The 6,204-nt window shown below is 31.3% G+C and overlaps 1 protein-coding gene across 3 annotated transcripts in view; it reads left to right on the top strand.

Annotated features, from left to right (window-relative positions):
- The window catches only part of LOC106462172 (mitogen-activated protein kinase kinase kinase 20-like), a 194,229-nt gene extending 190,219 nt beyond the window's left edge, over window positions 1-4,010 (top strand). The window contains exon 21 of one of the 3 annotated variants that reach the window (XM_022389353.1): window positions 3,178-4,010. The gene's annotated coding sequence lies outside the window, so the exon portion shown is untranslated. Of the gene's footprint in view, window positions 1-3,125 lie in introns of all 3 variants that reach the window. The other 2 variants (XM_013922070.2, XM_022389354.1) reach the window with 2 other exon arrangements.
- The last annotated feature ends 2,194 nt before the right edge of the window (window positions 4,011-6,204 follow it).

Genomic DNA, 6,204 nt, shown 5'->3' with positions numbered 1-6,204 from the left:
AAAAAAATGTAAAATTAAACCCACAAAGACAAAAAAGATCAAAGTAAAATAATAGGTTGAACAATCGCCATTTATGTTATATTTTTATTTAAAGAAGGATGATGAAGAGCACTAGCTTGAAACATCATCCTTCATTAAATAAAAAAAATATATATATATATATATATGTTTCAAGCTAGTGCTCTTCATCATCCTTCTTTAAATAAAAATATAACATAAACAAAAAATCTTGCCAACTGATGTTTATTGCTGTAAAGCTAATCTTAACTCTCATAACATATGGTGTTTAAATGTACTTTCTATTATTGCCTTCCAGACAAAATTCTTAAGTACACTCTAATCTAAGTAATCATTGGCAGTGCATATGTATTTATTGACATATTTGTTTTACATGCTTTTAACACTTTCTTGTTAGTTTCAGTTTTCTCTAAGTAATACTAGATATATTGTTTTTACTTTTTCTTTGCTCATCTGTGCTAGTTGTAATATGGAATAATTATTTGATGAAACCTTTTCATGTTAATGATATGACTGTTTAATTTTTTTTGTTTGATATTTTTTACATGCCAAACTCATTTAGAAATGTTTTAACTCTAGAGCAATGTGTAGTATATTCTTTTATTACTAAGGTGATTTTTTTAATGATTTGGCAACATTTTTGATTTTTTTTGTATATTTAAATAAAAACATGTAAGCTCACAACATAAGCAACAAACTCCATAACTATCTGAAACAGTTTCAAGCAGTGTCACTTCTCATCATGTAAACCTAGCTGTGCCTTTGATAAAAATTGCAGAAGATAAAACAAGATAAGACTTTAGATTTTGAAAATGTTTTGAGATAAACACAGAACTTTATACTCTTCTTTGCATAGTAGAGTCTGGGAATATTCATCTTTCCATCTAAATGCAGCACTCACTATAGTGAATTGTGACATGAATCTCACATTAGGTAACAAAACCTAGCTAAGAACTACTGTAATGTGAAGCAACTCAAGTTCTACATTTAGTTGGAAATAGTATAAATATGTGTCTTTATATGAAAACTACATCAAGCTATTTTTAGTTCTCAGCTGACCAAGGTATTGATTTTGTTATCTAGTGCAAGTTTATATTTTTCCATTTTACAATTCACACATTAAATTGTGAAGTAACTGTGATACCACATAGATGGAAAGTTGAATAGCTTTAACCTATCTTTTGGAATGAAAGAGAATAAAAATGTGTATTTGTGTAAATATCTAAAATCTGTGCCAGCTTTTGTTTCAGTTAAACAAATTTTACTTGTGTTTAACTTGTTTCTTCCTGAGCTTCCTTTCTCTAATTTTTTGTTTTGTTTTTTGCTACATGTATGACTAACATTTAACTCATTTTTTGCTATGTAATACCTACTTTTGCCTTTGTATAGTTTATGTAAAACACTTGTTTTTCATAGTGTAAGTTGTTTATTGAACAACAAATGTCTAGAAAGTGCACAATTATTTTTCAACTCATCTATAATCCTTCAGAAATGGTTTGTATGAAGAAAAATGGTCTTATTATTGATTTTCTTTATTTGTGCTTTTAATCTGAAAAGCTGTTGTTGCTTTTTTGTTTTTATTTGCAGTAAAAGAAATGTTGACATGTTGTTAAATTATTATTGATTATTGCTTTCACACACAGTTGTAAGGAAAATGTTTAATGTTGCACTATTTATACCTGTGATGTTTTGCATTACATTTTATTTTGTGACATAAATCCAATGGTTATCATAGGTATATGGTTTCTCTATGGAATTTGTTGTTAACTTCTGTGATGTTTTGACTTGCAAAATGTCTGAGTATTTGATTATAAAATTATTCAACTTTGTAATTTCTGAATTAATAATTAATTAGAACATTAAACAATATCTAGATACGACTTGTTCATATTATTCAAGTTTTCAGTTTGGCAGAGTATGGGATCTGGACCAAGTAAAAAAAAAACTTCTTTTTTTTTATATAGTTTTCTATCTAGTGTTTTATTCTTATTATTTAAAACCTTACATCAGCATAGAGTATAGTGACTTAATTCCTAATGAAATTCTATGATGTGTAATATTAGCTTCTAACCAAAGCAAATTACTTACATAGGTCACAGTTACAAACCAACCCAGTAATGATTAGAGCCCTTTCTGTTAGCAATATTTTTAACCATGATCCTAAAAATATCTCGCAAGGTTTGGACAGCTTAGGAAATTTAGATTGTTCTTAAATTAATGTGCTAAGCTGACAATACAAAATAATCTTTACAATAAAAATATAACAACAGTACAAATATATATATATATAGATAGATAGATAGAGATATTACACATTCTAACCAATACTGTTAATGAAGGTAACATTAAAGAAAGCATAAGGAATGTATACCTTATTTATGGAACACATAAGTAATAGTGGCTTGCAATTTGAATTTTCATATCATCAATTTAACATTTCTTAAATAACTGTGAAACTTTACAGAATCATCTGTATAAATGTCTTGTGACCAGTGAAAGCCCTTTAATTAAATAGCTTCAACAGTGCAACTTTAGAATAGCTTGACATATAAGATAAATTACTATGACATGTTACAGTTTAGCTATAGAGTCAAGTAGCAGGTCAATACTGATAGTACAGCAAAAAACTAATGTTTATAAAGATAAAAATTAATAAGTAACAAATTATATGGCTAATAAAATTATACAGTAAATACAAAGAAAAATAACATATTAAACATACTACGAGGTGTATAGAACACAACATATAACTAGCCAGTGTCAGTTTTCAAATACATGGAACAGGCGGCTGGAAGTAATAAATAAATATAGTTAACTCCTAAGTAGCAGCTGAAAAGTACATGCAATAAGATTTGAGAAAGCCAATAATAATAAGACTTAGAAAAGGAAGTAACAACGGTGATGTTGGATATACATGACTGTTTAATGTGACCATTATGATTTAGATTTTTTACATAGCATGAGCATTAAAGTAAATTCGTTTCATAAGTGATAGTTATGGCAAGTTTGGTTACAAAACTTTTTATGAATCATTGGTTGTATAGTTCAGTTGTTATGAATTGACGTCATGTTACTTAAACCTTCTGAATTTTTCTCGTTGCTTTAAGGAAGTATTCTTATATCATAACGTGGAAAGTTATAGTCCTCAGTTTACCTCAGAACTGATGCAAGAGGAGGTGTGCAGACTCATCAAGACTAGGCAACTCTTTACCAGATGTAATGGACTTTGTGATAGAGACTTAAAAAATATACTGAAGGAGATGTGCCAAGAAAGACCATGTGACTGGGGCAGGTACCTGCAGGTAGTATTATTTGCTTACTGAGAAGTCCCAGAAGCAACTACAGGATTTTCATCCTTCAAGTGGCTGTACAGAAGAATGGTACATGGTCTGATGCACATGTTGAAAGAGCTATGGACAGGAGAAGAAGAGTTAGAAGTGAGGAACACATACCAGAATGTCCTGTCAACTCGCTTGAAAGAGCTTCTATGCAGCTCAAGGCAGTTAGAAGCACTTCTATAACAAGAAGGCCAAGGTTTGACATTTCAAGGTCAGACAGAATGTTTTCATTCTGCTACTTAAGGATAACAACAAACTCACCCTGCAGTGGAAAGGACCTTTTGAAGTGTGGGAAGTGGTCAAGAGAAGGGACTATAAAATGAAAGTGGATGGGAAGATCAAGATCTACCTTGCCAATCTGTTGAAGAGCTACTTTGAGAGGGAAGACGACCTCAAGGGTGTAGCTATTGAGGCACATATGGGCATGGACATAGATGTAGAACCAGAAGATAGTGACTTTGTCATGGAAGATGAAAACCTACCAGACCACTGGGTGGAGATGAGACATACAAGGACATCAGCATAAGTGAAGAACTGACTGACAAGCAGAAGACAGACCTACAAGAGCTACTGTGCCAGTATGCAGATATCTTCACAGATAGACCAGCCAAAACAGTCTTTGTATAAAGTGTAAAAAATATTGTAAATAGTTTTCTTGAAGATGGTCTTAATGTTATACATGACTGTTTCATTTAATTTTTAAGTTTAATGTGACCATTATGATTTATATTGTTTACATAGCATGAGCATTAAAATAAATTAGTTTCAGAAGTGAGAGTTATGGCAAGTTTGGTTACATAACTGTTTATGAATCATTGGTTGTGTACTTCAGTTGTTATGGATTGACGTTATGTTACTCAAACTTTCTGAATTTTTCTCATTGCTTTAAGTAAGTATTGTTACATCATAGCGTCTTGTAGTTTATAGAAAGTTCTAGGCCTTAGTCTGACAGTATATATATATATATATAGGCATCAATTAAAGTAAGTTAGTGAAAGTAAAAGTGAAAAAACTAAAGTTAGACTGCTTGATTCTGAGTTTAGCCATAAAGAGCATATAATGGTGATTTCTAAAGTGAGTTTCACAGCTTGTATTGTAATAATGGAGATAGAGGAAAATAACTTGTCTTGTCAAAGAGTGTTCTATAAAATGAAAGTGGATGGGAAGATCAAGATCTACCTTGCCAATCTGTTGAAGAGCTACTTTATGAAAACTGTCCCAGTGCTTATAGGCCTATTAGCCTTATATCAGTGGTGGGAAATGTTTTTGAAAATCTGATAGAAGTTAAAAATTTTGTTATATACTCAGCATGGTTTCACTGGAGAAAAATACTTCCTTACTAATCTTTTGGCATTCTTTGTAGAGTTTACTACTTAGGTATATAAGGGTACGGGTATAGATTTAATGTACCTGGATTTTCAGAAAACTCTTAGGAAGATTCCACATAAAAGGCTTGTTAAACTTATCTTCATAGGCATGAGGTTAGGTTGGCTCATTGGATAAAAAACTGGCTGGATTAAAGAAAGCAGGAGGTTGTTATAAACGGAGTTCAGTCAAACTGAATTAATTAATGTCATAAGTTGGGTACCCGCTGGCTCATTGTTAGGAATTTTGTTATTTTTGATTTACTTCAATGACATAGATGGATGAATAGTCAATAAATTGTTCAGATTTACTACTGATATTAAGGTTTTAGTATTGCTGGCTGTGAGGATGCTGCTGTCACATGACAAAAATATTTCAATTATTTGATTAGATAAGCAAATAAATGACAGATAGTTTTAATTATAATAATGCAAGGTAACGCATGAAGGATATCAGAATTTGAATCATGAGTATAATTTTGGTTGGAATAACCTTAAAAATGTTATGGAAGAAAAAGATCTTGGTATTTTGGTTCATCAGACTCTTAAGCTATCTAAGCAATGTGCTGTTGCTAGTGAAAGGGCAAGTAAGATTTTAGGTTGTATCTACAAAACTATTAAATACAAGTATATAGAGGATATATGGCCTAACCAATTACATATATAGTGAGTTTTGGGTTTCTTACCTTAATCAGAGGCCAATGAGTTTGAGCCCCAGGATGGGCAGTTGCGTTTTTTATTTAAAAAATTAATAAGAATAATTTTAGTTGTGAAATGTAAAACAAATAAATGTTCAAGCTTTAAATTTATGCCCTACTTGAGGCGGCATAACCAGGATATAATGGATTTAACTTTCAAAATGTGAGGTAATATAGAGGCAAATCATAATGGCATTGAGAGCAAATTCAACAGAGCCTAGCTTTTTTGAGTTGAATGTGCAGTTTGCATGGAGGATATCTACATATCAAAGGCGGTATTCTACAGTGAGTTAAGTAAGGGACTTCACACCATAGGACAGCCCATACTCGTATATAATGGATATAAAGACATTCTGAAAGCCAACCATAAGGTATTCAATATGGAAATACCACCATGGACAGACCCATATATAGAGAAGTAAATGTCACAAAGCAGCTTCCACATTTGAGGATAATAGAATGAAATCCTTACAGGACAAGCATACACGTCATCACAAAGCTAGTGCCTCAGTGCATCTCTTCAGTACTGACTACACCTGTAGTACTAGTAACTGTATCTGCAAGTCAAGAATTAGTATTTCAGCCCATATAAAATGGCATAAATCATTAATCCTTATTATCATCATTATTACTTTGCTGAATACTCATTCATCAAAGATTTATTGAGATTAATGAAACTTAGTCAAAAGGAAATAGACAGAAAATTTAATGAATAATAAGAAGAATGAGAGAGAGAAAAATTAAAGGAATAACAGGAGATAAGAGAAAGGAATTTAAGAGAGATTT

Source organism: Limulus polyphemus, unplaced genomic scaffold (genome assembly GCF_000517525.1).
Source record: "Limulus polyphemus unplaced genomic scaffold, Limulus_polyphemus-2.1.2 Scaffold1109, whole genome shotgun sequence".
Lineage (NCBI taxonomy): Eukaryota > Metazoa > Arthropoda > Merostomata > Xiphosura > Limulidae > Limulus > Limulus polyphemus.
The sequence above is the reverse complement of the archived record's forward strand: the minus strand, read 5'-3'. Positions and strand labels throughout refer to the sequence as shown.